This window comes from Bos javanicus, chromosome X (assembly GCF_032452875.1).
Source record: "Bos javanicus breed banteng chromosome X, ARS-OSU_banteng_1.0, whole genome shotgun sequence".
Classification (NCBI taxonomy): domain Eukaryota; kingdom Metazoa; phylum Chordata; class Mammalia; order Artiodactyla; family Bovidae; genus Bos; species Bos javanicus.
In genome coordinates, this window is record NC_083897.1 from 77,800,683 (window position 1) to 77,816,664 (window position 15,982).

Below are 15,982 nucleotides of genomic sequence, written 5' to 3' on the forward strand. Positions count from 1 at the left end.
TTTCCAGATTTGCTGGCATATTGAGTGCAGCACTTTCACAGCATGATCTTTCAGGATTTGAAATAGCTCAACTGGAATTCCATCACCTCCACTAGCTTTGTTTGTAGTGATGTTTTCTAAGGCCCACTTGACTTCACATTCCAGCATATCTGGTTCTAGGTGAGTGATCACACCATCGTGATTATCTTGGTCATGAAGATCTTTTTTGTACAGTTCTTCTGTGTATTCCTGCCACTTCTTATTAATATCTTCTGCTTCTGTTAGGTCCATACCATTTCTGTCCTTTATCGAGCCCATCTTTGCATGAAATGTTCCCTTGGTATCTCTAATATTCTTGAAGAGATCTCCAGTCTTTCCCATTCTGTTGTTTTCCTCTATTTCTTTGCATTGATCGCTGAGGAAGGCTTTCTTATCTCTTCTTGCTTGTCTTTGGAACTCTGCATTCAGATGCTTGTATCTTTCCTTTGCTCCTTTGCTTTTCACTTCTCTTCTTTTCACAGCTATTTGTAAGGCCTCCCCAGACAGCCATTTTGCTTTTTTGCATTTCTGTTCCTTGGGGATGGTCTTGATCCCTGTGTCCTGTACAATGTCACGAACCTCATTCCATAGTTCATCAGGCATTCTATCTATCAGATCTAGTCCCTTAAATCAATTTCTCACTTCCACTGTATAATCATAAGGGATTTGATTTAGGTCATACCTGAATGGTCTAGTGGTTTTCCCTACTTTCTTCAATTTAAGTCTGAATTTGGCAATAAGGAGTTCATGGTCTGAGCCACAGTCAGCTCCTGGTCTTGTTTTTGCTGACTGTATAGAGCTTCTCCATCTTTGGCTGCAAACAGTATAATCAGTCTGATTTCGGTGTTGACCATCTGGTGATGTTCATATGTAGAGTCTTCTCTTGTGTTGTTGGAAGAGGGTGTTTGCTATGACCAGGGCATTTTCTTGGCAAAATTCTATTAGTCTTTGCCCTGCTTCATTCTGTATTCTAAGGCCAAATTTTCCTGTTACTCCAGGTGTTTCTTGACTTCCTACTTTTGCATTCCAGTCCCCTATCATGAAAAGGACATCTTTTTGGGTGTTAGTTCTATAAGGTCTTGTAGGTCTTCATAGAACCATTCAATTTCGGCTTCTTCAGTGTTACTGGTTGGGGCATAGACTTGGATTACTGTGATATTGAATGGTTTGCCTTGGAAATGAACAGATCATTCTGTCATTTTTGAGATTGCATCCAAGTACTGCATTTCGGACTCTTTTGTTGACCATGATGGCCACTCCATTTCTTCTAAGGAATTCCTGCCTGCAGTAGTAGATATAATGGTCATCTGAGTTAAATTCACCCATTCCAGTCCATTTTAGTTCACTGATTCCTAGAATGTTGACATTCACTCTTGCCATCTCCTGTTTGACCACTTCCAATTGGTCTTGATTCATGGACCTGACATTCCAGGTTCCTATGCAATATTGCTCTTTACAGCATCGGACCTTGCTTCTGTCACCAGTCACATCCACAACTGGGTGTTTTTTTTTTTGCTTTGGTTCCATCCCTTCATTCTTTCTGGAGTTATTTCTCCACTGATCTCCAGTAGCATATTGGGCACCTACTGACCTAGGGAGTTCTTCTTTCAGTATCCTATCATTTTGCCTTTTCATACTGTTCGTGGGGTTCTCAAGGCAAGAATACTGAAGTGGTTTGCCATTCCCTTGTCCAGTGGACCACATTCTGTCAGTCCTCTCCACCATGACCCACCCGTCTTGGGCGGCCCCACGGGCATGGCTTAGTTTCATTGAGTTAGACAAAGCTGTGGTCCTAGTGTGATTAGATTGACTAGTTTTCTGTGAGTATGGTTTCAGTGTGTCTGTCCTCTGATGCCCTCTTCCAACACCTACCGTCTTACTTGGGTTTTTCTTACCTTGGTCGTGGGGTATCTCTTCACGGCTGCTCCAGCAAAGTGCAGCCGCTGTTCCTTACCTTGGACGAGAGGTATCTCCTCACTGCCGCCTCTCCTGAAGTCGCTCAGTTGTGTCCGACTCTTTGCAGCCCCATGGAGTGTAGCCTACCAAGCTCCTCTGTCCATGGGATTTTCCAGGCAATAGTACTGGAGTGGATTGCCATTTCCTTCTCCAGGGGATCTTCCCGACCCAGGTATCAAACCTGGGTCTCCAGCATTGTAGACAAAGGCTTTACCATCTGAGCCACCAGGGAAGTCCCTTGCAGAGTTATAGACTACATAATAATGATTTTTTAAAATTGTATAGCACTGGACTTCCCTGGCCATCCAGTGGTTGATTCAATGCTTCTATTGTAGAGGACCCAATTTCAATCCCTGCTCAGGGAACCAAGATTCCACATGCCATGTGGTACAGTCAAAAATAAATAAACAAATAAAAAATTGTATAGCAATTTGCAATTTACAAAACAATCTCCATAATTATATCATTTGATCCTCACAGCAACCTTGTAAAGTAGGTATTATTATATCCATTAAGGATGAGAAAACTAAGTTTAAATTCCTGAATTTCAAAGAAGTTATCAAATAGTACAACTTGATCTTTTATTAACAATTTTATTGAAATATAATTCATGTACATCTAATCCAGGCTTCCCAGGTGGCTCAGTGGTAAAGAATCTGGCTGCCAATGCAGGAGACATAGTAGACACAGGTTTGTTCTCTGGGTCAGGAAGATCCCCTGGAGGAGGAAGTGGCAACCCATTCTAGTATTCTTGCCTAGAGAATCCCATGGACAGAGGAGCCTCACAGGCTACAGCCCACAGGGTTGCAAAAAGTCATACATGACTGAGTATTCATGCACGAGCACACCATCTAATTCACTTATATAAGGAATATAATTCAGTGGCTTTTACTTTATTCATAGAGTTGTACAATCATCACCACAATCTATTTTAGAACATTTTATCCCAGAAAGAAAACTTCATACTCATTAGCAGCCACTCCAGCACTTACCCCAAACCCCAAAGTCTTAAGCAGACACTAGTCTATATTCTGTCTAGATATGCTTATTCTAGGAATGTCATAAAAATGGAACCATACAATATGTGGTGTTTCGAATTTTTTCATTTAGCATTATGCTCTCAAGGTCTATCCATGTTGTAATGTATTAACACCTCATTCCTTTGTATGGTCAAATAATATTCCATTATATGGATATATCACACTTTATTTATCCAGTCACTAGTTGATAAGTATTTTTGGCTGTTATGAATAATGCTGCTATGAGCATTCATGTATATGTTTTTCTGCAGACTTAAGTATTAATTTACAACTTGATCTTGAACTCCAGTTTTTCATCATAGGCAAAGTTTAAAGATGGGCCCCAAGATTCTTGCCCTCTCGTGTACATGCCCTGTATAATTCCTTCCCTTTGAGTATGGGAAGAATTTGTGCATATGATGGGATAGCACTCTCTCGATTTGGTTATGTTACATGGCAAAGATGAAGAAGGTGTAGGTGTAGTTAAGGTCCCTAATCAGTTGACTTTAAGTTAATCAAAAGAGAGATTATTCAGACTGGGCCTCATGTAATCAGGCAAACCCTTTAAAAGGGGATTCAGGCCTTTCCTGAAAGAAAGAGTTTAAGTAAAATGATGGTCAAATGGTACAAACTTCCAGTTGTAAGATAAATAAGTCATGAGGATGTAATATACAGCATGGTGATTGTAGTTATCTATACTGTGTTGAATACTTGTTTGAAACTTACTGAGAAAGTAGATCTTAAAAGTTCTAATCACAAGAAAAAAATTAGTAACTATGTGGGGAGATGGATGCTAATTAAACTTATTGTGATAATCACTTTTGCAATTTTATACCATATCAGTTTTTTGTACACCTAAAACTAATACAATGTTACACACCAATTTTATCTCAATTAAGAAATAAGCAAAAGAGATTCTCTTGCTGGCCTTGAAAAAGCAACTAAGCTCACTGCTTATCAAGGGGGTCACCTAGAAAGAACCTGAGGATGCTTCTAGAAACTGAAAGTAGTTCCCAGCCAACATCCATCAGAAAACAATGAATTCAGTCATACAACTGCAAGGAAGTGAGTTTTGCCAACAGTCAGGGAGCTAGGAAGACGGAGGGATTCTACATCTCAGGTGAGACTGCAGACCTGACTGACACCTTGATTTTATCTTGGTAAGGCTCTGAGCAGAATATGCAGCTGATTTGTACTAAGATTCCTGACCCACAGAAATTGTGAATTAGTAAATGTATGTTGTTTTAAGTTGCCAAATTTGTGCTAATTTGTTATGAAGCAACAGGAAGTGACTACAATGTCATACGGACTCTTTTTTTAGTCATACCATCCAGTATTGCCTCCATGTACCTGTGTTCCCTTCCTGCTCCATGATTGTGTCATAGAGACACAATTGTGACATTGTGTCATAATTATTGCAGTTGCCCGGATAATTAATGGATCTTTTTAAAAATCTGATTTTGCTGGAAAATCTCATTCAAATATAAGGAGAGCAATGATTTTCTGATTAACAAGAAGTCACATAATCATGAGTTTTAATAGCCAGAGATATTAGATTCAAGATGTTACATTAAGATCTGAAAGGAATCTTCATCAGGCTCAGCCTAAAAACTGATGTCATACTCAAATCTACCAACCCCTTTGTAACATGCCTCATTAAAGTATTTTCCCAGATAACATTCTCTGATTTTTCAATTCTCATTTTCTCATTTCACTCTTCTGGCCTTTGGATCCGGCACTTTAAGATGGAAACTGAAATGAGTTCTGAAAGATTAAAAACATCATGCTGCATACAGCTTCATCATGGACTTACATGTCACACAGATTAAAAAAAAAGTTTTCACAGTTCACTGGCTCCTTAACACCAGAGTAAAACCATGGAGCTATGAAATTAGCAAGTTAAATAGATTTTGAAGAAACTTGAAATCATGGTCTATCTAGCAACATTTCTAAGGGATCCATTTGATTATTCTCTGAGCAATGGTATACATAGTTTTCAGAAAAACAATGATTCTTACTGTGCCATCTGCATGGAGTCCCACAGTCCCATGAAAATTTCCACAAGATCATTCTTTGCCAAGGAAAACTTGGTTGCTGCTTTACAATACATAGGATTGCCCACAATATTAGGAAGTGAGTACAGCTTTGGCATGCTCCTTAAACTCTGCAGTCATGTTGACAAACATATGAAGAGACATTACAGTTTAGGTTGACAGCACAGACTTTAGGGTCAGGCTTAGGTTTGAGTTCTGGCTCTGCTTCTTAATAGGTAAGTACCTTTGGGCAAGTTCCTGAACTTCTGCAAATCTGTTTTCCTAAGCAGAAAATAAAAGTTGATCTTAATATTACCTGCCTCATAGAACACTGGGGAAGATTATATGAGATCATGTATGTAAACCATATAGCAAGTCCTTACTATAGATTAAGCTCTCAATAATTAATAGCTGTTGTTATTATACATGAGAAGGATTAAGATACGATTATTTTGTATAACATGCAAATGAACCAGGTCATTTTTAAATTTGTAGAAGATTTCCCCCCTGGAAGTAAAACAGCAAAATTGAATAAAATCTCTAAACTTTTATTAGGCTAAAAAATAACATTTTTGCATGAGTTTTAAATTTGGGGGGGTCTTCCCCAATGGCTCAGTGGTAAAGAATCTGCTGCAGTGTAGGAGACATAGCAGATGTGGGTTCAATCCCTGGGTCAGGAAGATTTCCCTGGTGGAGGAAATGGCAACCCACTCCAGTATTCTTGCCTGAAAAATCCCATGGATAGAGGAGTTTAAATTTTTTTTTTAATACAAACAACTATGATTAAAACACTCTAGTACTTCCCCAGTGGTCTAGTAGTTAAGAATCCACCTGCCAATGCAAGGAACATAGATTCAATCCCTGGTCTTGGAAGATTCCACATGCTGTGGAGCAACTAAGTCCTTGAGGCACAACTACTGAATCTGTGTGCCACAAATACTGAAGTGTGCATGCCCCAAAACCTGTGCTCTGCAAGAGAAGTTACTGCAATGAGAAGCCCTGGTATCACAATGAAGACTAGCTCCTGCTAGCTGCAACTAGAGAAAGCCTGCACACAGCAACAAAGACCCAGCATAGCCAAAAATAAATAAATAAATTAAAGGAAATTAAACAAAAAAACCACTCTAATGGCATAGTGGTAAGGAGCATGTGCTTTGGAATAAGACCCTCTGGGTTTAGATATCAACCACTTCTAAGCTATGTGTTCCTGGGTAACCCCTAAGCTTCCTTTCCTTCATTTGAAAAGTGGAGGTTATAATAGAACCTACTGTATATGGGCTTATGAGAGGACAAAATCAGATGATACCAGTTAAAGCAGAGTACTTAGAAGAGAATAAATGCTCAATAAATGTTCCCCTCACAAAGAGGGAAGGGACTTCCCATGGGGTCCAGTGGTTAGGACTTCACCTTCCAATGCAGAGGGTACCAGTTTGATCTGTGGTCAGGGAGCCACAAGCTTCATGGCCAAAAACAAACAAACAAACAAAAAAAAACATAAAACAGAAACAATATTGTGACAAATTTGATGAAGACTTTTGAACAATGGTCCACATCAAAACAAAATCTTAAAAAAAAGAAGGGGACTGATAAACATAACTTTAAAACATCAATTATTTATTTTGTACTGTGTCATTTGAAAAATGTTATACCAATGGTCTGATATATCCTAATAATAATAAATGTGGCTATGTGTACATGTATATGTACATATGGGCTTCTCAGGTGGCGCTAGGGGCAAAGAATTTGCCTACCAATGCAGGAGACATAAGAGACGCTGGCTCAATCCCTGGGTCATGAAGATCCCCTGGAGGAGGGCATGGCAATCCACTCCAGTATTCTTGCCTAGAGAATTCCCATGGACAGAGGAATCTGGCAGGCTATGGTCCATAGGGTTGCAAAGAGTTGGACAAGACTGAAGTCATTTAGTATGCATGCACATACATATATACATACACACATATATATATGTTTATGTGTACATATATGTATGTGTTTGTCTATATATATATATATCTTTGTGTTCTGTCTTATTCAACATTATTTCATGTACACTTCCATATACCAACACAAGTCATATACTTTTCATAAAACTATCATTGAGGTTTTCCATTGAACTGCTTGTGTAAGAGGTGGGATTGTTTTCAAAAGTTATCATTATGACTCACACTGATATAAGCATCTCTGTGCAGTTTCCCTTATTTTTTTCTTTTGGAGTAATTTTTGGGCTGTATTTCCTTAAAGTATGAGTGTCAAGTCATCAAGAGGTATATAATGGAGTCAACAGGGTTAACTGACAAGATGTGAGAAACACTTTTCTACACCCTCCAAACACATAGACAAGTTGGATAAAATAACATCCCTCCTAGTTTTTAAAAATGCATAATTGAGTTTGAAAACAAAGAAACTCTCTATGTGTCAGAAATGAAGAGGAAATGCAATCAGAAGAGTAAACAAGAGTTGAAGCTCAATGCTCCTAAGAGGAGTCAGACAGTTGTAATACAAAGTCTGGGGTATTATTTTTCCTTTTTAAAATTTAGGTACAAAATAAAATCACCCTTTTGGTTTATAGTTCTGCAAGTTTTAATACACACATAAAGTAGTATAACAACTACCACAGTCATGATATGAAAGTCTCACCAAATTCTTCCATGTTTCTTTGTATTCAAACTGTTCCTCCACCCTCACGTGACTGGAGTTTTAATGCCTTACCGAAATGCATGGTAAGCCACAGATCCAGTGCATGGGTAGTGAGCTGGAACTGAGCTTCCTGAAACAGGAAGTACTGCTAAAACTTTGACCCTTGGCCTGTGAATGTGGATTTGTAAGCAGGAAATCCATTCTCAGCTGTAGGTCCTCCATGAAAAATCTCCACTATGCATGGGTGTGGGGTCCACATACATACTACATATATTGTATAGAAAGCAAAAGCTAAAAGAATAAACTGTAAAAACTGGCCCCAAACTTTTATAGGGACACTGTGGAAACAAGCACAAAACTGCTCCATAGTGACACCTCTACAATCCAGTGTATGTGCAGAACTCTTACAGGAGACAACTCTCTCTGAAAAAAGAGAGCATAACTAAAATTTACAAAGTATACAAAGACTCTTACCACCAAAAGAGAAAACCAGCGTATGTAATAATGGAAAAACATAGGCCCACGGAAATCTAATCAAGTAATCTGTCGACTTAGAACTTGTGAAATAATCAGTGAAATAAAGATATTTCAGGACTCAAGACTCAAAGTATACTACAACACAACTTCAGTAAAATAACTGCTTAAGGATGCATGGTGATGGCGATGGGTGATGGACAGGGAAACCTGGCATGCTGAAGTCCATGTAGTCGCAAAGAGTCGGACATGACTGAACGACTAAACTGAACTGAAAGGATGCATTCCAGCAAGACTGAAAATGAAATCAGAAGTAAAAAGTGTGATGGAATTAGGCAATGTTGAACAAAAACATCAGTGAATCATGTTGAAATACCTAAATAAGTATTAACTATAAAAAATCATGATAATAATTAATTCGAAGAGGTAGATAGAATAAAAATCTAAACTACTGTAACTAGGAGGATAGAAGGGGAAACTAGAGAGTTCCAAAATTCTTTTATTTTTTGGTAGAAGGCTAGAAATGTTACTTTTAGACTGTGTTAGAAAAATGTATAGTAACATAAGTATCTTTAAAGTTATAAGAGTAATCATTGAAAGAAATGTAAATAACATACATAACTTTCAAACCAGTAGGGGGGCAAATTTCAATAAATTCATGTGAAGGAAGAAAAGAAAGGAAAAAGAAGTAAACAAAAACTATGGCAAAAATAAAATACAAAATAATATAATAGAAATCAGCCCAAATATGTTTATAGTTAATGTATAAATGTAAATTAATCATCAGTTCAGTTCAGTTCAGTTGCTCAATCGCATCCGACTCTTTGCAACCTCATGAATCACAGCACGCCAGGCCTCCCTGTCCATCACCAACTCCTGGAGTTCACCCAGACTCACGTCCATCGAGTCAGTGATGCCATCCAGCCATCTCATCCTCTGTTGTCCCCTTCTCCTCCTGCCCCCAATCCCTCCCAGCATCAGGGTCTTTTCCAATGAGTCAACTCTTCACATGAGGTGGCCAAAGTACTGGAGTTTCAGCTTCAGCATCAGTCCTTCCAATGAACACACGGGACTAATCTCCTTTAGGATGGACTGGTTGGATCTCCTTGCAGTCCAAGGGACTCTCAAGAGTCTTCCCCAGCACCACAGTTCAAAAGCATCAATTCTTCAGTGCTCAGCTTTCTTTATAGTCCAATTCTCACATCCATACATGACCACTGGAAAAACCATAGCCTTGACTAGATGGACCTTTGTTGGCAAAGTAATGTCTCTCCTTCTGAATATGCTATCTAGGTTGGTTATAACTTTCCTTCCAAGGAGTAAATGTCTTTTAATTTCATGGCTGCAATCACCATCTGCAGTGATTTTGGAGCCCCAAAAAATAAAGTCTGACACTGTTTCCACTGTTTCCCATCTATTTGCCATGAAGTGATGGGACCGGATGCCATGATCTTAGTTTTCTGAATGTTGAGCTTTAAGCCAACTTTTTCACTCTCCACTTTAACTTTCATCAAGAGGCTTTTTAATTCTTCTTCACTTTCTGCCATAAGGGTGGTGTCATATGCATATCTGAGGTTATTGATATTTCTCCCTGCAATCTTGATTCCAGTTTGTGCTTTTTCCAGCCCAGCGTTTCTCATGATGTACTCTGCATATAAGTTAAATAAGCAGGGTGACAACATACAGCCTTGACGTACTCCTTTTCCTATTTGGAACCAGTCTGTTGTTCCATGTCCGGTTCTAACTGTTGCTTCCTGACTTGCATATAGGTTTCTCAAGAGGCAGGTCAGGTGGTCTGGTATTCCCATCTCTTTCAGAATTTTCCACTAATCATAGGTATCTATTAAAAGAGACTCTCAGAATGGATATAAAAACACATTCATGTGTGTGTTGCTACAAAGGCATACCTAAAACCATCAAACAAGAGGGGCTAACAATAAAGGGGTAGAAAAAATATAGTAGGCAATGAAATGGTGATGTTAGTATCAGACAAAAGAGAACTCATGGTGAAAAATATTATTAATAAAAAGGAAATGACTTAATAAATTTTTCAGCCACCATGAAGATAAAACAATCATTAACCTGTATGCACCTTATACTAAAAATATCAACTTAACATATACAATAGGTGACCAAATTACAAGAAGAAATTGACAAATCTACATCCACGATGCTACATTTTACTACTGATATTAGTAGAACAAAGCACACAAATAAGTAGCAAAGCTGTAGAAAATTTGGACGAGTTAAAAAATTGTTATATCCTTTACAGGGTACTGATTATTTTTTAACCTTCTACTTAGCAACCTTGTATAACTATATTGTTTTTTATTAGTTTATCAATAGATTATTTTTTTAAACTGGAAAAATAATCTATAGTTTACTGCTATTTTCTCTCTTTCAATCCTTATACCTTTTGTTTCTATTTCTCATTTATTGCATTGACCAGTACTTCCATCTAATACAATGTCAAATAGTAGTGGGTAAGTGAGCACCTTTTTGGCATAGTCCCATCTTTAAGGAAAACACTACTAAATTGTCATCATTAAGTTAAATACTTGAAATACATTTTCATTTATGGTGGGAGAGATACCCTTTACCAATTTAGAGAAGACTAAAGAGTTTTAAAATCTTGGATGAGTGTTGAATTTTATTAAATATATTTTCTGATGTTTTCAACATCTTGTTTCTATATAATATCTATCTTTTAAAATTTGTCTATCAAGGAATTCCCTGGTGGTCCAGTGGTCAGGACTCTGCACTCCATTGCAGGGATGTGTGTGCTTAGCTGCTCAGTCATGTCTGATTCTGTGTGATGCTATAGACTGCAGACCGCCAGGTTCCTCTGTCCATGGGATTCTCCAGGCAAGAATACTGGAGGAGTTGCCATTTCTTCCTCCAGGGGGTATTCTGGACCCAGGGATCAAACCTGCATCTGCTGTGTCTCCTGCATTGCAGGCGATTCTTTATGCACTGAGCCATCAGGGAAGCCACTGAGGGGGCTCACGTTCAATCTCTGGTGGGGGAACCAAGATCTAGTCTTAAAACTGACATATAATTTTCTTGTACAATCCTTGTCCATGGTAAAGGGGCTTGTATTTCATTCTAAGAAGTTAATGCTTGATCCTATAGCAAGTGAATGGTTTTAATCAGGAAAGAAACATGATTAGATTTGTATGTTCATTAAACCACTGTATTAAGTATATACACACTTCATAAAAAAATGTAAGACATCATGATAATCATGGTGAATTATTCAAATCTATTTGTCCCCTTTCCAAACTCCACCAAAGTAATATAAAGGAATAAAACCGGAATAAATCTACATGGACAAAGAGACTAGGGCTAGAGAGGGCTAACACAGGCGTCTTCACTAAACTATTCTTTTCAAAATATAAAGCAAATATAGTAAAATGTTAGTATATGACTAAGCCAGGTTACAGGTACGTGGGTGTCCATTATCTTCTCCTTCACAATCTTCAGTTACGATGAAATATTTCTTAACATTAAAAATTCACAAAATCAAGTTAGTTTCAGAAAGTGATATGTGCTTCTCAAATTTTAATGTGTACATGAATAAACTGGGGAATTCTTATTAAAATGCAGATTCTGAATCATTAGTCTGGCGGGGGGACGGCTGAGATTCGGCATTTCTTACTGACATCCTGGGTGATGCCAATGCTAGTGGTCTGTGGAACACTCTTAGAATAGCAAGATTTTAGAGCAAAAAAAACAAAACCAAAGCAATGATAGAGAGTGGTAGGATCAGGGGGTGACTTCTTTAGATAAGATGCTTTTGAAAAGCTTCTCTAAACAGGTGATATTTGAGTCATTAAAAAGCCTCCAGGAAGGAAGAAGTTCCAGGTAGAGGGGAAAGTTCCAGGTAGATCAGATCAGATCAGATCAGTCGCTCAGTCGTGTCTGACTCTTTGCGACCCCATGAATCGCACCAAGCCAGGCCTCCCTGTCCATCACCAACTCCCGGAGCTCACTGAGACTCATGTCCATCCAGTCAGTGATGCCATCCAGCCATCTCATCTTCTGTCGTCCCATTCTCCTGCTGCCCCCAATCCCTCCCAGCATCAGAGTCTTTTCCAATGAGTCAACTCTTCGCATGGGGTGGCCAAAGTACTGGAGTTTCAGCTTTAGCATCATTCCTTCCAAAGAAATCCCAGGGCTGATCTCCTTCAGAATGGACTGGTTGGATCTCCTTGCAGTCCAAGGGCCTCTCAAGAGTCTTCTCCAACACCACAGTTCAAAAGCATCAATTTTTCGGTGCTCAGCCTTCTTCACAGTCCAAATCTCACATCCATACATGACCACAGTGGGAAAGTAAATGCAAAGGCACTGAGGTAGGAATAAGTTTTGTCATTTTCTAGAACTAGAAAAGACTACTGTGGCATTCTTGAAGTACTCAAGTGTTTCTTCCACATTTCAGGTGTAATTAAGTGAAAAGAGCACCGTATTCAGAGTCATGAAACCTAGGTTTGGTCTTTGTCCCATTAGCTCTGTGACCTCTATCAAATTACAACCTGACCCAGCCTGTTTCCTCATAAATATGGGAATATGAATAAATAATACATATTCTGCAGGCTTGATGTGAGAATTAATAAGGTATGAATTTCGACAGCTATTTATAGTGACTTTTATTGTGTGTTCCTCTCTCCAGTTTATTTCCAACACATATGTGTCAAGTTGCTGCAGGCCAAGTTGGCCTATTGCTGCAGTTCTCCCCAGTGCACAACTCTTGTTATGCTTCATGTTCTATTTCTGGGTGCACTGGAAAATTTCTTTGGTTTATTTGGCTCATATGTGATTCACTTTAGCTCATCAGAGAGTAACTACTTTCTTATTTCAATGTTATTTACATTTCTTAATCAGAGGAGTTGACTTACAATAAAACTACTTTGGTAAAAATGTTGTGACTCCAGTCAAAAACCTTACAACTGTTGCTCCATGACAATAATGCCTTAGGTGATTGTAATGAAACATCTCAACACTCCTGAGAAATCATCTGTAGGATCAGATGTTTCAGACTTCTGAGATTATGCCTTATTTAAAATCTGAGAATTCTCTATGGCCCATAGAGACTTTCAATTAAATCTTGCATTTGAGTGGGGGTAACATCTTTAGTGTAAAAAACAGTGGAATAGTAGTTTGAATACTACGGTTCTAGTGCTGACTCTAACACAACATGGCCCTGGTCTTCTTTATCTACTAGCAACAAGAAATACCCACAAAAATGTTACTAAGATCCAGAAAGATAATGTGTGTGTTTCCGAAAGTACATAAATTTAAGATATTATCTTGTCACATTATATCTGACAGACTACCACAAAATATATATTGTATAGGTTCCCACAGTTTTAAATTTTTTTTGGCTCCACCCTGAAGCATGCCTGATCTTAATTCCCTGACCAGGGATCAAACCCATGCCCCTTGAAGTAGAAGCACAAAGCCCTAACAACTGGACCACCAGGGAATCCCTAGGTTCCTGAATTTTTTTTTTTTAAATTAGAGCATTACTGGACAATACTTTACTTGGGTAGAAAGATTCAGTAGCAATACTCAGCTATTATAGAAATCATTGGTAGAATCTAGGGCTTCTCTAGTGTACAGTGTTGTTAACACAGAATGCTGCTGCTAAGTCGCTTCAGTCGTGTCCGACTCTGTGTGACCCCATAGACAGCCTCCTACCAGGCTCCTCTGTCCCTGGGATTCTCCAGGCAAGAACACTGGAGTGGGTTGCCATTTCCTTCTCCAATGCAGGAAAGTGAAAAGTGAAAATGAAGTCGCTCAGTTGTGCGGACTCTCCGAGACCCCATGGACTGCAGCCCACCAGGCTCCTCCATCCATGGGATTTTCCAGGCAAGAGTACTGGAGTGGGTTGCCATTGCCTTCTCTGGTTAACACAGAATAGATGCTGAATAAATGTTTATTAATGATGATTTAGGTAGACATTAATGAAAGAAGCCACTGTTGATTTGTCAACTAGACAATGAGAAGCCAGAAATATCAAATTAGTCACTAAGTTCTGTCAATTCTATCTCCATAATATCTCTGGAATTGACCTACTGCCCTTGCTACTGCCAGGTTCAGGCCTTTATTTTATGACAATTGCCTTAAATTCATTACTCCAGTCTGAACTCCCTCCAGTACAACCTTACTAAGCCAGAGTGGTTTAATGAACATATAAATCTAATCATGTTGCATTCCCAATTAAGGGCTTCCCTTGTGGCTCAGCTGGTAAAGAATATGCCTGCAATGTTGGAAACCTGGGTTCAATCCCTGGGTTGGGAAGATCCCCTGGAGAAGGGAAAGGCTACCCACTCCAGTATTCTGGGCCAGAGAATTCCGTGGGCTATATAGTCCATGGAGTCAGAAAGAGTCAGATAGGACTGAGCAACTTTCACTTTCTTACTGATTAAAACCATTCACTCATATAGAATCAAGCATTAACTTCTTAGAATGAAATACAAGCCCCTTTACCATCTCTGCTTACCCAGGCCCATCTCTTACTACTCTGCCACACACTCCCTACTCCCAAACCTGGAGATGTCTTCTCATGCCTTCTTGTTGTTAAACATGCTATTTCCTTCACATGGAATTCCTTTCAACTGGAAACTTCCGTCTTAAACAATTCCTTTAGTCTGTAAATAATTCCTTTCAAGCATCTTCTTCTCTGGAAACCTGGAGCCTAATATGAATCCTGAAACAAAGTAAAGCTAACTGCACGGGTCATGCATATTCTTTGTCTTTATCAGACTTATCATTAGTCCACGGTGCCTCTACATAGCTAGTTCATAATTATTTGCCTGTCTTGTGCGAAAGTTTGAGAATGCAGCAGTGAATAGTATATTGCAAACCACACTACCGTCTCCAGGGTTTCAGGTAGCATTTATGCTTAGAAATATAGTTTCCTAGATAACCATAAACCTATTTCAACATCATTTTGTTGGATGATAGTGGTGACAAAAGAATATAAATGCGTCTTTAAACATGAACTTCTCTGCATACATTTTCATTTTACCATCCTTCAGCAAATCTAGCTGCTTCACAATAATTAGATACTGCAGAAACCAAAAGGAAGAGGTACAGAGGCAAATTAGCAGAGTAAAGGGGTGTGTGTGTTTGTGCGTATAAAACCCTCCCAAGAGCAACAGAAAACCAATGGAAAACTGCTCCAAAGTTTGTGCGAAGAACAATCAGCCAAATGAAAGCGCTTACAACATCGCAGAGAGAAGGAAACGGCAACCCACTCCAGTATTATTGCTTGAAAATCCCATGGACAGAGGAGCCTGGCGGACTACAGTCCATGGGGTCACAAAAGAGTCGGACACGACTTAGCGACTAAACAACAACACAGCAAGTGAATCTCACAGTGTATCTCACAGATGAAGCTTCTCCCTGGGGACATCAATATCTGTAGTTTAATCTGCTCTAAGCAGTAGTACACAGGAGAGTGATGAGAATATTTAGAGGGAAAATGGAGAGAGCGGATCCCGGCACCGAGTTGGAGTCGGCAGAAGAGTGAGATGACTGACCAGATATGGTTGCTGGATTTAGCAAATACGGTTTTGGGACCTAACTATACTAAGAAATGATCCACTGTTATCTGAAACTCAAATTTAACTGCGCATCCAGTGTTTTATCTGACAAATCGAAGCTAAGAAAAACAATGTTATTCCGATATTCCCGGCTGCGTAAGAAAAACACTCGAAAACCAGCCGGGGGGCGGGTGGGGGAAGCAGTTACGCTAAAGTGGCTGAATCTTCACAGAGAAGCTATTTCCGGTCTCCGCCTGGGAGGGAAGGGGAGAAGGACTAAGGTAGTAGTGAGTTCCGA